A 17,619-nucleotide genomic window follows, 5' to 3' on the forward strand; every position below is an offset into this window, starting at 1 on the left:
TCTGTTCAGTTTGTTAACTTGAATCATGCTATTATTGCAACTTGCACAGTGCACATGTGCCTTAACACATGCAGTACTTCAGCAAGTGTAAGAAAATTTCAGCCCTAAAGTAAAAAAATCCAAGTGACTGAATGTGCATGGCTTCCATAAAATTACAAATTTAATATTTTAGTAGCTTATCTTTTATATGACTATCTGGTTCACTAACTTCATAAACCTGTATTTTGTAGATTTGATAACATAGGTGAGAAGGGAGCACAGCAAGAGACAAAAATCACTGATTAACAGTCTGCACTGAAAATGCAGCGGTCCCTAGTTTTTCAGGTTCTGCAATTCAGACCTCTGACAAAATGGGGTTTATTCATATCTCAGAGTGCATTATGCAATCTGAGCACTACTTCAGTTTGGCTTTCTTCCCTTGGGTAGTATATGTAGAGGTGGATAGCACAACTAAACAAACAAGAGTGCTCTCACATTGAAAGCACAGAATATTCAGCAAAATGAAGACTGAAGAGATGGTGGGCATTTTTCTCAATTTCAGTAAGCTTCCTCCAGCTTCTTTAGAAAACAACCTACTTGCCAACCCCAAAAAATGTTCTGTTCCCAGTGTTTGACTCCACACAGCAGCAAGGTGTGGTGAGCGGAAACATCTCAGAAATAAATTCTGCCATATGAAAACATTTTTATTTTAATTTAAATTTAAAGCAGAATGACACAACAACCTTTTTTTCTTAATGTGTGCTTTATGGACATTGAGAAATCTCCAATTCACTCAGATGCTCCATCTTCTCACTTATTCTTACCCTAATTCTTAGTCTGGTTCTTAAAACACTTGACACCCAATATTGAAGTTGATCGCTTTCCTGCAGGTTCCCTGCTTTTAAATTGTTTTTCCTTCTTCTCTTGGGGAGTTTTATTTGATCGTCAGAGTCCCAAGTGCCTTAATAGGTCTTAATCATCCTGCTCAGACACACCTGGGACTTCTCTCAGGTACTTGCATCCTCTGCCATGGACCTGAGCTCCCTTTAAGCTCAGACCTTGGCACCCCAACTCTGCCTGGGCTACACCATAGAGTACCTGTCTCCTGCTGTTCCTGAGTCCCAGACTGGATTACTGTGACTGATCTTGGACATAGTACTGTCTCATGGACATAATACTGTCTCACTTTGCCTAACAAACACCAGACTGTTGACAGAAAGCTGTTGCTCTCACCATCTCTGTACACACTGCTTGGGGACCATGCTTTGTCAGCAAAAGTCCTGCCCTGCCTGCACTGAGGTCCTCTCAGCTCCTGCATTCTCTTCCCTCCTGGAGCAGTCTCATGGTTGCTGCTCCCTGGCAACTCTCACAAAGGCTGAAGTCTGAGCTTAAAGAGAGCTCCTGGAGCATTAGGCAAAAGGTGCTTGTGTGAGGGGTCCGGGTGAGGCTCGTCAACGTGAACAAGGTCTGTTGGGTCACTCAGTGTCCTCACAGAGGCTGAGGGTATGTGCCTGACTTGCAGACCTACCCTAGCATTGTGAAATCTCACTAAAACCATACAGTGAGACTACTGCCAGCAGGCTGAAATTCTTTATATATGGCTCCTTACCTCCACTGGAAAATCCGAAGGCAACTCTAAGCTCCAAAGGGTTGAAAACTGCTTTATACAAACAGAATAGTATACCCCAAACTAGGCAGCCTGTTGTGACTAAAACTACAGTCTGGAAGAGCACCACTATCAGCGAAACACACAGATTGGAAAATGTGGCAATATTTTTCATTAGCAATTACTGATTATAGCTGTTATCAGAATGGCTAGTAGAAAGCTCACTTTTGGCACATGTGGTAAGCCTAGTCCACAAACAGCTGTTGGCTGAATTCTCCTTTCTGGTGAGACATGGGGAACACACACTGCATTTCAGCTGCTGAACTGCCAGTTTTAGCATCAAGCCTCTGTTGATCTGTCTGTGATCTCATTTTTCTGTTCTGCCACACAAAACAGCAACACATTCTTGAAGTCTGAAGAGGCTATTTGCAAGGAACATTAAGGATGAACGTTTGGGACTGGATTAGAATTAATTAAAATGCTCACACTGTAGCCATTGGGATTTGTAATGAACACATACCATCTCTTGTGGAGCGATTATCTTCAGCGGTTTACTAGAAGTGCATGCTAAAACACATAAGAAACAGCTCAAAAATCTGCATAATTTTTAACATTGTCTGGGACTAAGAATTTATAGCAATTAATAATTTTTTACATTATGAGTGAATCTGTCAGGATGAAAATGTCATTGAAAGAAACCCTTGAAAGGACAGAAGGTTGAAAGAACAGGATCTTTGTGATGCTGCTGCACTCTGGGCCATTGATTTCCTGTGCTGCCGCTCAAATATCATGTTAGAAATATTATCAAAGCAGGGTCTATTCTACCATATATAAAGATAAGAGGAGGAGCAATTAGACATTTTCTGGAGGGGGTGGTGTAAAAAGTCTTAAGTTGGTTGAGTCTTAGCTTTAGAGCACACTGAGAAAAACTGTTAACATCACAGTTCTGGAGAGAGGATGACATACTATGGCTGCCAGTTGCTGACACTGAATGTATGAATTCTTCTTTCTTAATTCACTTTAAAAGGGCTTTCATGAAAAGGAACTGGAATAAAAAGAGGGGGAAAAAAAGGTCAAAATTATTCTTTACAGATTGAAAAATGAGTAATAGTTGTTTAATAATGAAAAAAAATCCCTGTTTCTTATTATATGTGTTCCTGCTAAAAGAAGTATTTGTTTATTGTATCAGTGTGGACTGTAGAATGTAGGAGCTACACAGTCATATTTAATGGTTTTCTTGTAACTCCCAAGGTTCAATATAATTTGATAAATCAAATCATTAAGAGAGAGAGAGTACACAGCAACCTTGTTTAATTTTTCATGTTATCCCCATGTTTTAAAAGATAGAATATTGGCAATATGTAGAGCACTTAGTGTGACAGTCAGGAAAGTGTAACATGTCAAGAATACATGTTACAAAATAAAAAGTATCTGTATCTGGTAATTTCCTGAAGTCTAACTTTAGGCTGGCTCAGTTCCTAAGAAACATATATTCCCCAAGAGATAAGAATAACTTAATTGTTTCACCAACTTAGTTTTACCTTTGTTAGACTTACAACAACAATGTTCTTGCTCTCTGACAGTACAAAGGTCAATGAGGTACCATTCTGGTCTGTCTGTGTTCTAAAGTAATTTCCCTTGAATTTCTCTCTTCATCCTGATTGATCATTATCCCTATTTTGCACCCTGACTCTTCATTGATACTGCCCTTGAACAAAAACAATCATGGCTCTTCAACAGGTAATCAAGTACAAAAACTTGCACAGTGGTACCATGTTCACATGTGGATTTTGTGTAACTAGAGATATTGCTACAGTTAGTAAATCAGGAAAGCAATGCCACATCAATAACATCCCCTTAATGCCATAGATGAGGTGGACCATCCCCTTTTTGTCACCTCAATTGTACACGCTCACAAAGCCTGCTGAAGGACCACTATTCACACTTGGCCGGCTCCTTCAGCAGGCTCTCATTTACCTTCATGCTTGGGCAGCAAACTATTTACACGTTTCACATTGCTAATGGACATTTAAAAGCATTTCAATTATTTTCTCTTCAAATTTGACATATTATTATCACATTTCTTGTTCAAAAAAGCAGTAAGACTTCCCTTACCCACCCTGAAGGGGGCTCTGGGTGACTTACATCAGATAATATTTTTGGTTCAAGGGCAGAAAATTATCTTTATACCACCAGTGCCAGCTGACTAATGAAGGAAACTGGTGTTACGCTCCAAGCAGGTCTCTTGACTACTCCCTGTCTGGCGGAGTCTGAAGAGTATAAGAACAAACAGCTGACTCGTGTGTGTAGAGGCATAGGTCCAAAGTAGGCAAAATAAACAACAAATTAAGTCCCAGGAAAACACAGCAGCCAAGCTCTAAAAGTCATTTGCCTTTTCTAGACAAAATAAAATTAAAAAAAAAAAAAAAAAAAAAAAACAAACCAAAAAAACAAAGAAAAAAATAAATCAGATGTCATAAATGCTTAAATTTAATAAGCAAAGCAATTTTAGAAAATAAATTCTTGCTTCATCAGCCAATTAATTCTCAATTCTAACTTACAATTAGCTTTTTAAAATCATCACATTGTGGTGGCCTCAGGATACACATCACATTGATTAAGTGCTTAGTTCCTTGAATGTATGTGCATGAATTTTCACTGAAAATAGTTTTACAGATTGTATAGCTGATGCAACGTTCAGTGCTTGCACCCAAAGAGCAAGGGATGTTCCTGTTAAGGAAAGGCAGTTTCTAATTTAATCCAAACTTTCACAAGAATTTGAGCAGGTACATCTTTTCTGTCCACTGCATGAGCTCTTCTTCTGATTCCTCCACAGCTTTCACTGATACAGTGCACATACACTATATATAACTCTTGCATTCTATGTTGTTACAGCGCTGTTAAACCATCAGGTAACAGGCTTTCTTAATTGTATTTTTAACACTTACTTTGACCTTTTTAAAAACCTCTACATGTTTACAGAGATCTTACAAAGCACAGCAACAGTTCCCTTTGTAGCAACCCCATTTCAGTTATTTCAGTATATTTATATAAACTTTATCAGTTTTATTGAATTAAAATAGATTCCTAATTAAAAATACACATTACTAGAATATTAAAGACCAAATGCATCACAGATTTACTACTTCTACTGTTTTAGAATATTAAATAAAATTTAATTTAGTATTTGAACAAAAACCATAGTTTAAAGAAAATTGCTGGCATAAAGTTCCAATCAAAGGATACTTCTGCTCACAGAAACTAGTCTTCCCAGTTACATGAGTGGAGGAATTCAATGTATTGGAACCTGTAGCTCACTCCTCTTCCTAGATATCAAAATACAGACATACATAATGGCTACCATTCATTTCATGTAAAAGAGGTACAATATAAAACAAATTCTCTCAACTAGGAAAAGAATATACTCTAACCCAATAACCAGAAATAAAATGAACCCCAAAGCACATTACATATGTAATAAAGAATCATCAACATTTGCCTGAAAAAGTTTAAATTGATAATTCAGTTCTATTTCCTGGCTGTCTCCTGACAGAGATTTACACTGTCAACACTTACTTGCCACAAGATTTCCACTTTATCATCCAAGTGGTGTTATTCTGCAAGAAGCTATGCCCTTGAGTAAAATAATTCATAAAAACAACCCTATTGCAATAAATGAGATTATATATAGATATAGATATTAATTTGTAAGAACAGCAATGTATTTTTCCTCTACTGTCCTCTGGGATATGAGCAAAGTGCACAAACAACAAGAAAGCACTCCTGCAAATCACCCAGCCTCAGGGGAGGGGAATGGGTGAGAAGGGGCGACGGGAGACAGGGGTGGGGCAGGGGAGGTGGGGGGCACCAACCCCAACTAGGTGTTTCTTAGGAATGTCATTTCTGTGTTTTGAATTCTCACAATCTTCTTGTGTACAACATTGGCCATATAGCTAGGAAAAGTGAACATTGGTGAAAACACAATAGTGCATTTGACTGCATTATTTTTAAGATAAAGCTTATGAAGAAATCTCAAGGAAAATAAGCCAAAGTTCTTGTGCCCCTACAAGTCAGGAGAAACTCAGCAGCCCAGCATGCAAAAGCCCTTATGTGTTTCCAAGAAAAGTCAAGAATTAAGTGTGCCTGTCAGACGTGAATTTGAATACTGCAGGTAAACTTTGTATCTCATGAGGAAGCATCAGCACAAAGCAGTTTAGATTGGTAAAAAAAGCCCTACAGTCTCCGTGTTTTCTGATCACATGCATGGAGACTTATTCAACATACTTGATTACTTCAGCCTTAGAATAACAATATTTAACTATGAAGTGCAGTAACTTTTACTCAGATCCTCTCTGTGTACTCCAAAGTACAGTTCCATAGGAAAAGAAAAGCATCCAGGAAGTCAAATCATGGCCAGTTATGAGATGACACTGAGTTACTGCGTCTCCATAAATAAATAGAGAATCAAATGAATCAGCAGTTCTACAGTTTGGCCCTTTAACAACAGAACAAGTAATCTCATTTATCAGCTAAACCAATTTCTTGATCAAGGTAATTATATTGATTTTGCTTCTCAGTCTGTACCAGTAGAAGAATTTCTAGCCAAATAAGAGACATTTTACAAAATACAGTTTAACAGGACAGAGTATGTTGCTGTTAGCAATCAAATTCCCTCTCAGATCATAAATTCTTCACTCCTAGTTGTACATCTGGATTTGTAAGCAATCATAAAGAGAGGCCCTGATCTTGACCAGATACTATTCTGATGTGAGTAGAAGGACTCATAGGAGAGGGAGGAAGAATTCTATGATTTATAAACTTTCACTAGTACATGGTCTTTATACCAGTACTCCCTTATATCACTAGAATTCTAGAATAATGAAGACGTGAAGGGACTTCTGGAGGTCTACTCTGGCCTCCTGCTGCAGGCCAAACTAGCCTCCAAATTAGATCAGGTTACCCAGGGCCATGTCTAGGCAAGTTTTGAGCATCTCTAAGGACGGAGATGCACAGCATTTCTGTGCACCCACTCTAGTACTTTACCACCCACACAGAGAAGAATTTATTCTTTCTACCTTGTTCAAATATTCATTTCCTTTCTTGACTGCATCTTCTTTCTAATCACTTTGATGGAAGAAAGCAACTAGATCTCCCCCATCTTCCTTTGGCCTTTTCTTTCCAGCTGAGCAAACCCACAACCTCTCCTTATGCATCATGTGTCCCAAATACTTGCTAGACTATTAGTATCTTTCTACACAAGGTGGAGACTAGTTCTATTCCAAAAGACTGTACATGGGCTACTAGGTACTACTAAGGAAACCTAGAACATTTATAGTTTTCTTCTCATCCCTGCCAGGATAACACACATCCCTTAAAACACCAAGTGGATGACTACATTTCAGGTCATACACTTGAGTTATTAATATTTCATCAAATACTCACAATAAAATGACTCTTTGGTGATTTCTATGAGCAACATTTACTTTAGAGCTGTTACACCACCAACAAATTGAAATAAGTTGGTTTTCAATAATTCCCCAAATACTGGAAAATAGATTTTCTTCCTTTTGGCTACAGAACAGGGAGTCACCATACTAATTTGTTACTATAATACAGAAATTAGTAAGCAATTTCTCCAGTGAATATATGTTCTTCTCAGAGAGACCTGATTTGCCAGGAAGTAAGTTTTCCCACCTACTACATTATTAAGTAGAATGGCAACAGAGTGCCGTTCTACTTAATAATTTTCTACAGCTGGTCGTAGCAAGCAATCTTCCATATTGTGCGCCGAGACCACACAAATGATAAACATTCAGTAAATACTGGGGGAAAAAGAAAAAAAAAAGAACTGTGACTTTTGGTAGTTTTCTGCCATAAAACTGTAGCTGGTATGAAACCGAATCTTAAAAAATAAGAAAGAAGATAATACTTAGCATTTCTAAGTTGTTATGAAGTCATAGAAATTTTGTCATGCTATGTGGGAGAGCAAATATCACACAAGAGTCAATTCAATCATCTTCCTAGGCAAGAGGGTGAGCCAGATATGAGAAAGAACCATTACTGAATGGTTTTATGAATTCCAATCCTGCACAGGTATTTGAGAAACATTTCCTGAATTTTCACAAATCACTAATATTTTCTACAGTGATTGATAAGCCAAAGACTGGCTTTGATACAATAGAGGAAAACACCCTGAATGGGTTACTCTTGAGTCGGTCCTTAGTCACTTCAGCCAAAAGATGTCTCAGAGAAATTCTCAGTATTTTTCTTTTTAATGCTTTATTATGGTTGCTCCAGTTTTATAATCAAAAAACATAATGCTATTTCACAACAGAAAAAAACCTCATTGTTTTAACATGAGGTTTATAATGAGAAATGTGAACTGAAGGAGAATTTCCACCAGTGTCTTTATTTATACAAAGGAAGCTAGTCCTAAACAAGCAGCACTCCAGACAAAGGCTTCTAGGCTACTCATAGTAGTGCCACATCTTGGACAGCTACTTTCTCCACAAACAGACATGGGCACAGACAGAGAGTGGAGAGCCAAGCTATACTCTAGCAAATACCATATGAGATGTTCACATTTTTTTCATTTTGATTTTAGCTGTTAAGGTTCTTAAGGTAAGAGCAAATTTTGCTCTGATCCATATAGAACTTAATAAATAATAGTATTTGACAAGAACTTATTTTAGCCAATTTAACTCTATTTTCTAAACATCCATTTGCTAAAAGGTGTTTTCACAATTAGCCGGCATTTTTTTTCCCCCCTGCCTTGTAGTTTTTCTGAACAAATACACAGAACCACCTTGATGGCATTATCTTTTAATTTCTGGGAGGTTGCTATTGTTTGGTTCAAGGTGTACAAGGACTGATATATTAATTTTTTTTATTTTTTATTTTTTATTTTAATACAGATATCTACTGCATTCGACTGGAATATGTCTTCTAGTGACAGAATTTCCAGGGTCTTTGAAAGTCAGGCCATGACATTTATGATTATAAACATGGCCTAAAAAATTCTGTTTAGATATTTGAATTTTAAGGAGTGTGTCTATGGAGTAGAAGACGGCTCATATCCTTAGCACCATGTACTAAGCAAAATTTTTAAGAGCTTTACAATCAATAAGTGCTTGGATTCTCCCAAGTTCAGATGTAAACTGAACGTGGAGTTTTATTTGAAGAAACAAACACTAAACAAAATTGAATTCATTTTAGCAGACAACTGCTAGATGTTCCTATATGGTATCTAAACTTATACCACCTCTTTGCGTTTTCTAGGAAAAGCATTCTCAGTTCTGCATGTCCAAGTTGTTTCTTTCTTTCATTTAAGGACTTCATTTGAAGGCAAGAAGACTAGAAAGGAATTAATATTCCAGCTAAATGGACTAAAGATATTATCAAATACTAACATAAAAGGCTTTTCTAGCTTTCCCGGTGTGTGAGTGGTCTGAATTTTTACTGCATCAGTCTTGGCCTACCCAACTTGGAAAATCCTCTGAAATATATTAGACTTAGGAATCTATTTGTTCGTTTAGAACACCAAAGAATGCACTTTAAGTGTACAGTTGATGTTGCCCATAGGTACTATCCCCTCAAAAGGCAAATGTAGTGACCTAAACTCATTTAGAAATCTAAATATCATACACTTACAGGATATGTATATATTTTTAAGTCAGAGTGTGATTTGGTTTGATATGCTTATGTTCTTTGCACAGTTAGCACATATATACACTTACAAAACCAAATAATGATCCTCATTTATATTGTGTATAATAACATTTAAAAAACAGAATACTAAAAAACATGTATTCTTCTGACTACTCACTCCATATAGACATTATGCTAAGGAATTTGTTCTGAATTTAACATGTAAATAGCCAAATAATGCAACTGATAGGAGCAACACTTCATAAATTCTAATGAGGTAAGATGAGACCATGACGATAAATGGAACTAAAGGGCTGCCATCAACTAGAACAACACTGTTTTAAAAAGTATTTAAGAGTGATTGCAGATATACCACTGATTTTCCTACCAGTTTTTCTGACATTACTACCACTTTGCTTTTTCATGCTCTCCTCTCTCCTGTTTTTACTTCAGACCTATGCAAGTGCACAACTCTTCTAAGTTACAAGATAAGTGGGGGAAATCTGTGAGAGCAACTATATATGAAAGTGTGCAATGCATACAATATATGGGAAAAGGCTTTTCATGCCTTTAAAAGTAATTTTTCCTTTGGTCATTTTCAACTTTATTCTTTTTAGATGTAATAAACAACTACAAAAGGATTAGAATTTACAGACTGAAAATATAAGTTTTTTGATTTTTAAAGCTGAAGGTATGCCTTTATAACCTTCATAAGTTTTTATAAGGTACGTATGCACCCACAAATAAGATGTGATTTTTTTGTTTATGGTACTGACAAACACATCCATCTGAATTTTTCTATGCTAATTATCATGATAGTGTCTGCCAAGGCTAACCATGTAGATTCTATTTAAATACAAGTTTTAGATAGGTCTAGATATATGGAACCTTAAAAGGATGCACATTTTCTGGTCAAATGGTAATTTATTTATCAAATTAAATAGTTAAGACTATTTAAAATCAATGAGAAAATAATTATCAGAGAAAAAAGATCAATGACTTATATAGCCCTTTTTTTCCAACAAAACCTCTAGATTGACAGACTCTGAGCCAAATTCCCATTGAATGCAATTCCATTCACCTCATTTGAATTACAGTGGGTTGTACTGGGACCTAAACTAGTCAATATGTGTATGTATGCAGATCTGTAATAATCTGTGGTGTCCCTCCTCTCACAACCGAGGTGAAGCCAGCTGTGGAGGTCATCTTTGTTAACTGACACTTGAGCCTCTACATAATTCTTCATAGCTCAGAAGGAGACTTATCTTTGTGCTGTTTATAGGCAGTCATGTCTCAAAATATTTTTTAGTGGATTACCACACTTCAAAAATCATTCACAATAACATATTTCTCAGAGATAATGGGAAATGTTTTCTACAAGAAAAACCAAGGCTTCTGTACCAATGCCAGTACTATGGCAAAGGGACCACATCTTAACTTAGATTGCTATATACCACAGTGGTAATGAAGGATATCCACATTCTGGGATGCATTAGTAAGAGTTTTATCTGCAGTAATTATCCCCCTCCACTTGTGAAGCTATATCTACATTAGTATGTCCAATTTTGTCTTCCTTACCCACACCTAGTCATAAGGAAGAAATTCTTCACAATGAGGCTAGTGAAGCATGGGAACAGTTGCACGGAGAAGCTTTGGAGTCCCCATCCCTGGAGATACTAAAACTTTGACTGGGCAAGGCCCTGAGCAACCCGATCTAACTGTAAAAGTTAGCCATGCTTTTAGAAGAAGACTGTATGAAATGACTCTAAGGAGTAACTTCAAATGCACATTATTCTGTTACTCTTTTGCATTGCAGATGTGTTCTGCAGAAACCTTTGTGCCAGTTTTAAACTAGTTAGCTTTGAATGGGAGGCAATCTAACTGCATCATGGTCCACACTGTAGGATAGCCTCAAGCATACCTGTGGTTCCTTCAGAGCATCATACTAGTATACAAGACTGGAACAGAAACCAGTTATTTTAAACATCTCTATTATGTCTACAGTATACTGCAAGTGATGAGATGGCATACTGAGGATACCACAAGATTGTTAAAAGGATAAATGAATCCAGTGTCAGTGACAGTCTGTGTACCAGGTACACATGAAGAGAGGCAGTGAGTCCTGCCCCCAAGAGGTGATGTCTAGGCATCAAGAAGAATACTGTTCAAAAGCAAAAGCTACCCTCAGCTGCATGGCTACATGCTGATATGAAAAGTAGGAGACCAAGACACATGAAATGTTAGCATTTGGTATCTTCACCTACTGCATTGAGAATTATCTTCTTTTAACTTGTCGATTAAAACCAGCTCAAATGAAGCTCAGAAAAAACTGAGGAGTACTTTGCTCTGTAAAATCAAGTATATGCATTTTCTAGACTCATAGAAGACCACAGTAACACTTGGTCTTTCCTTTCAGGACCAGCCTCTTATGACTTATGAAGAAGCATCCCAATCATTCACAGATCCATAAATCCCCTCAAAAAGTGTTAACAAGCCATCACTATAGGATATTCCATAGTCTGTACCGAGAAATTTACTTTGTTGGCTTGAGAGTTAAAAAGGAAAATGCCAAATAACATCCGGTGCCTTCATATCTGTACAAGAAAGATACTGCAAATGAGATGCAGAGAGCTTTCAACATGATCAGGAAATGGAAAAACACACTATTGACCTTATTTTTATTGTCTGGTGCTTTGATACGTTTTGTGATGGAATTTTCAAGTGTGTTCCTTTTTAATAAAAATAAATATGTATTTTGTCCCATTTTTGTAGACAACAAGGATGTAAGACATACCATCAGCTGTCCAAGAGGCAGGATTTCAAGACTCTACACAGATAAAAGAGAAAAAAAGGAAAAGCTACATGTTAGAGAGCAGTGACTTCCAGCTGGAAGTGCTGCTCCAAGGAATCTCTCCTTTTCCACATTAGGAGCAGTCTATAGGACCTTTTCATTTGTAAGGCTGCAGCAGTGGCTGGGATTCCCAGATAAAAGCAAAATCTGCCACAGTCAGGGCAGGGGATGAAGGGTGAGAAGGGTGGAATCCAGTTTTCAAACAGAATTTTATTCTCCAGCTCTATATAACATGAAAATGGTGCCACTTAGAGACCCAGAGGCCTTATGAGATGCTATGAGCAGAGTCACCTCTCCTTTCCATAGTTACTTGTATTTCTAAATAATTAGTTTTCATTATGTATTTCATGTAGCTTTTCCTTGTACAAGAACTTATATGATCATTAAAGGGGAAAAAATCTTGCAGGATGCTTTAATGCTGCTACCAAGTGTATTCATTTTAATGTGGATTTTCAGTCAAAAATCTAGATGTGCTTGTAAAACACAGACTACCATCCTAGAACAAAGCACATAACTAGACCCACACAGCCATTACCACAAAAATAACCTGCTGAGAAGGAGAGCCAGCTACTGGAATGCTGCTTTACCTTAAAAAAATCTTGCTGCTGGCAAGGAAACATGAAGCTGCAACAATACCATATTTTTCATGAATCAGATCAATATAAAGCTATATGCCTTGTGTGCTAAAACAGCTTCATTACGTGGTAGTTGTTCATATTTTTCAATATGGTGGTTTCTTTAGGTGAATTACAAATATTTGGATGGGATGCCCACCTAATCATGAAAGTCTTCTGATGTTTTGTTGATGCATGGCAAGTGTTTACTGTCAGCTGCCAGTCAGCAGAAATGCAGACAGAGGCAAAAATTCAGTCTTTAAAATGAAAGGACATTACAATTTCTTAATTGCATTACACTGTATTATATCTTAAGCAATTTCATTGTTGTGTCTGCAACATTTAAACTTTTATTAGTTTCTCTGGGTGGGAAAGTGACTGAGAGGGTTTGGGTTTTTTTTTGTTTGTTTGTTTTTGTTTTTTTAATAAGAGGACAACAGCTTCAATAATAATGATAAACAAATTTGATTATATTTAATACACATGTATTTATCGCACACTGACATAAAAATGTTACTTTGATATCAAACCTGACTAGCATATCACAGACCAGCAGCATAAACATCCACAGGAGAATAGGTACTCTGCATGTTTAGAATGTCTCTAGAAGAACCATGTAGCAATGCACAAAATCAAAGATAAATTAAAAGCCTGTGAGGCTATCAACCAATGTTTAATGGAAAAAAAGGCCCACCATGTTTTGTAACATAGTTACCAGAGAATATATTTAATTTATTTAAAACTGAAACTGTTTGATAATTTAAAAGAAAAATTAACTACCTTTTCCTTCCCAGTGTCAATATTTCGAGCATACGTTCAATTAATTTTTCCATTTTACTTCTTATAAACACTTAAAAGAAGACAAGCTCTAAAGCCAGTCCTGTGAATAATTTTAAAAAAGGACTCCATTCTATTTTAGTAGGAAAATGTTATGCACTACATAATATGAAGGCGGTGGCAGCAGCTGTGGGTTCCCTATCACAGGTCTGCAAACACATTTAATCTAATTGAGGAGCTTTTGTTTAAACAAGCATTGATATGCATCCTGTGATGCATATGGGTTGCAAAGATTCACAGCAACATACAGCCCAGGAGATCTGCCTGTAACACTGAAACAACTTTCATACAACTGAGAAAGTGAAATATCTTCATTAGTACTATTTTCATACAAAAACTTCTAGATAATTATATAGCTGGTTTCATTATGATTTCCACTGAAATCTACGACACAATTCACACTGATTTTAACAGCACAATCAGGACCACTGTGGATAAACATTTGTTCTCTGTGCTTTGGAACACACCATTTAAAAAAATTAATTTTAAATTCACCATTAGTGCAAGCAACTTATACAAGCTTATACAGTCAGGCACATATAAGCTTGATTATAGGTTTCACATTGTCATCTGAGGTAACACCATGTTTTGCAAACATAACTGAATGTTTCATGTGATCTTCCTTTGTTGCAAACATCTTTCTTGCATGTTGCTCAGAACTGAGAAAAAAACCTAATACCTTTGCTTTACTAATACTAGAAATTAATTAGATTTCTCTAATATATAATCAGAAAACACTTGGATTGGTCTTATTTGGCTAAATACAAATCTATTTTTCAGGAATGCAATGACGTGATTTTACATCAAGTTGCCATCAGAGAAAGCCTATGTCAAGTCTGCACCACTGATATTCAGGGTCATCTTTATTGAATAAGCAGTAGGAATACAGCTTCAGAAATATAGATATTAAATGATTGTTTGTTCTTTGAGTATCGTTTGAAAATGTTTGGGAGCTCACTATCTGTCAATAATTTTAATTGACAGACTGTCTTCTTGTCAATATTTGGTTTGTGCAAAGCTTTCCTCCAAATATAAAAGTCCACTTGGAGTTTACTGTGACTATATTTTAGTGAATTCTGCATTTCTTTGGAATACAGAAAAGCAATGCTTCTCTGTCACACATTATAGAAACAGATCTAAAACAAAACAAAACAAAAATAAAACTAAACCAAACAATTCCCCCCCCAAAAAAACAAAACAAAACAAAACACAAACCAAACCAAACCAACCAAACAAACCCCACCAAACAACCCACAACAAAATAAGCACCAAATCAGTAGGATTTAATGCATGTTACCATTCAATAAAATCTCAGGAAGTGGCTAAGTGAGGAGGAAAGAATGGGATGATGCCTCGTTCTCTATGAAAATGCGGAATAAATGCTTTATTACAGGGAAAACTATGGATATAGCACAAAACAATTTAATTCCCACAGGGACCTCAATACATGAAATGAAGATCCATTGTAAAACTTTAATAATTCAGGAGGACATATGACATATGTAAAACAGGACTTTCTCCCATAGAGAACTCAGAAGAAAACAACTTCCAACAGAAGTATACAAATTACAGCTATTCTAATCAAAGAACTTAATTTGGTTTAGATGTTGGGTTTTTTTTTCCTAAAATCCTTTGTAGTTAATTGCAAATTCATCAGGAAGTTTCTTCCAAAATCTTGTTACAGCCCTACTTCCAATTCTATCTGCAATTCCCTTGCAAAACAGTGATTTTTGGCATAGTTTGTGCCACCTCTACAGATCAATTCAGCATCTCCCTCTCTCTCCTAAGGCAGAAGTTGCTGTGAGCTCCCTGCACTGCAGTGCAATGCAGCCCAAGTACCAGCAGCACCAATTGTGTTTGTCTGAGTAGGTTTCCCTTGTGTTGTACTAACCTCTGCAATCTGCCCGCCCCCCCCCCCCCCCCCATCAGAGATACACTCATCAGCCTCCTAGCCCTTTATGGGAAGGAGAGCAGGATACTATCAATCACAGAGGAGCCTCTGGATGATCTCAGCATCTTTCGATGAGACAATCTCCCTCCTCCCCGCCTATTTTTCTATGCTTCTTCCTCATCTCTTCTCTCCTCGGCCCACCCTTTCTGTACAGATGTGCTGTGGCCACCCCAGCCAGCATGACTCAGCTCCCACCCTTGCCCCCCACTCTCACAGCGCCCACAGTGCTTTGCAGGATTAGGCTCCCAAGACTCATCAGTGACCTCCATGCTCAATTACCCTCGTGTCACCCTGCTCTCAGGTCCCTGGGGTGTCCTGTCTCCACTCAGGACTGCCAGACCAGCTCCTCTGCCTCTTTGCATCCCTCAGGCTCTTCTGCCCTGCAATCCTCTTTAAATAAGATGGGTGTCGCCTCAAAAAACCTCACCATCTCATAGCTTTTCCTAACCCCAGGACTTGGGCTATAATTTTCCCCACAGGGACTTCTCCATGTTTCCCTCCCCATACACTGCTGGAGGCATCTCGGGATCTAAAGCCCCAAAGCACCAGGAAAGCAGTAACTTAGTGTGTTTTGGAAAAGTCCTTTCCTGAAGCTGTAAGAAAGGGTGTCCCCCCTCCACCTTATGGGTCATGAATGCTGAAATATTCTCCCAACATAGTCAATGTGAGTTACAAACCTTGCAGGCAACTTACAGTGAAAAAAGGCAACATAGTTTTCAAAACAACTTAAATTGCTGTGGGTTTTTTTTTGTTTGTTTGGTTTATGTTTGCTTGGGGGGGGGGGGGGGGGGAGTGGTGTTTGGTTTGTTTTTTTGTTGTTGTTGGTTTGGGGTTTTGTTTTTTGTTTGTTTTTTTTTTTTTTTTTTTTTTTTTTTTGTTGTTGTTGTTTTTTTTTGGTTTTTTTTGCTGCTGCAGGGTCTGAAACCCTGCTTGTTCCCTCCTAAACACATTTTAGTCTCAGTTCCCTAAGGAGCTGGAATCTCGACACTGTTCCTGCATCTTTGGTTTTCCTCATCATCCTTACCGCTAGGACATCTGCAAGCTTGTTTTCTTCAAACATCTGTCTGGAGTCTACGAACCTCAACACCCCTGGCTTTTGCTGCCCTAGCGTGCAAAAGTTCTGTCAGTCTTATTATGCCAGTCAGCTTCAAAAGCAGAGATTAGGCGCTCACACCGCCCCGGATCTATGCAACCTGCTCCCTCTGGGCAAAAGAGCGAGCGAGCTCTGGATGGAGCTGGAGCGAGCAGCCGCCCAGCAAAGACGGCGCCCGCTCGCCGCCTTGATGCGAGGGAACCCTGTAACGCTCGACCCGCCCCGAAGAGAGCTCTCCTCCCTCCCCGGCGAGCAAACCCCCATGTACGTCCCGTGGAAAAGTTGAAGTCCGACGCCGCCGCAAGCACGCAAAAAAATAACATAAAATTTTAATAAATAAATACATAAGGGAAAAGTTGCCCGGGAGCAGCCGCGGCCGCCTGGCTGCCCGGAGCATCACTTACCGGCGGGGCAGGCGGAGGCGAGAGCCGCGGCGCGGCCGGGCTGCGGGGCGTTCGGTCGGTCGGTCGGTCGGTCGGTCGTGCCGGGCTGCGGGGCGTTCCGGGCTGCCGCCGCCGCCGCCTCCGCCTCCTGCTCCCGGCGTCAGGCTGCAGGAGGGAGCCGGGAGCCTCCCGAGGAGCCGCCAAGCGTGACAGACCAGAGGAGGGGCCGTGTGGGCTTCGCGTTGCGGTGAAACCTCTGCTGCAGTGCCGGGGAGAGAAAGGGGGAGCGGGCGGGCGAGGCGCGGAGGGAGGCGCAGCGCGGCGCGGAGAGAAAAGCGAAACGGGGCGGGCGGCGAACGCCGCCGACAGTAACTGAAAGCGTGGGAGTGCGGGGAGGGCGATCCCCGCCGCAGGCAGCGGCCAGAACCGGCGAGGGGAGGCACAGAACCGCCCCTCCCGCCCCTTCCCCGGAGGGCAAGTCTGGGAAGCCTCCGCGAAAACAAGCCCCGTTTTCCCGGTAGAAGGGAAAACAGAAATAAGGACACCCACGCATGCACTTCATTTCAGAAGACAGTGTTTTATGAGAGGTTGGGACAGGGGAGAGCATGTGAAATGGCTTGTTTCAGAACAGGTTGCAACGGGCCCTATGGCCACTCAA

The 17,619-nt window shown here is 39.0% G+C and overlaps 1 protein-coding gene across 1 annotated transcript in view; it reads right to left on the bottom strand.

Moving 5' to 3' along the window:
* Positions 1-17,286, bottom strand: part of SV2C (synaptic vesicle glycoprotein 2C) — a 123,721-nt gene extending 106,435 nt beyond the window's left edge. Inside the window, exon 1 of the mRNA XM_033009118.2 lies at positions 16,983-17,286. The gene's annotated coding sequence lies outside the window, so the exon portion shown is untranslated. The remainder of the gene's footprint in view (positions 1-16,982) is intronic.
* Between the last annotated feature and the right edge of the window lie 333 nt (positions 17,287-17,619).

The sequence above is a fragment of the Tyto alba genome, unplaced genomic scaffold, assembly GCF_018691265.1.
Source record: "Tyto alba isolate M040663 unplaced genomic scaffold, T.alba_DEE_v4.0 Super-Scaffold_42, whole genome shotgun sequence".
Classification (NCBI taxonomy): domain Eukaryota; kingdom Metazoa; phylum Chordata; class Aves; order Strigiformes; family Tytonidae; genus Tyto; species Tyto alba.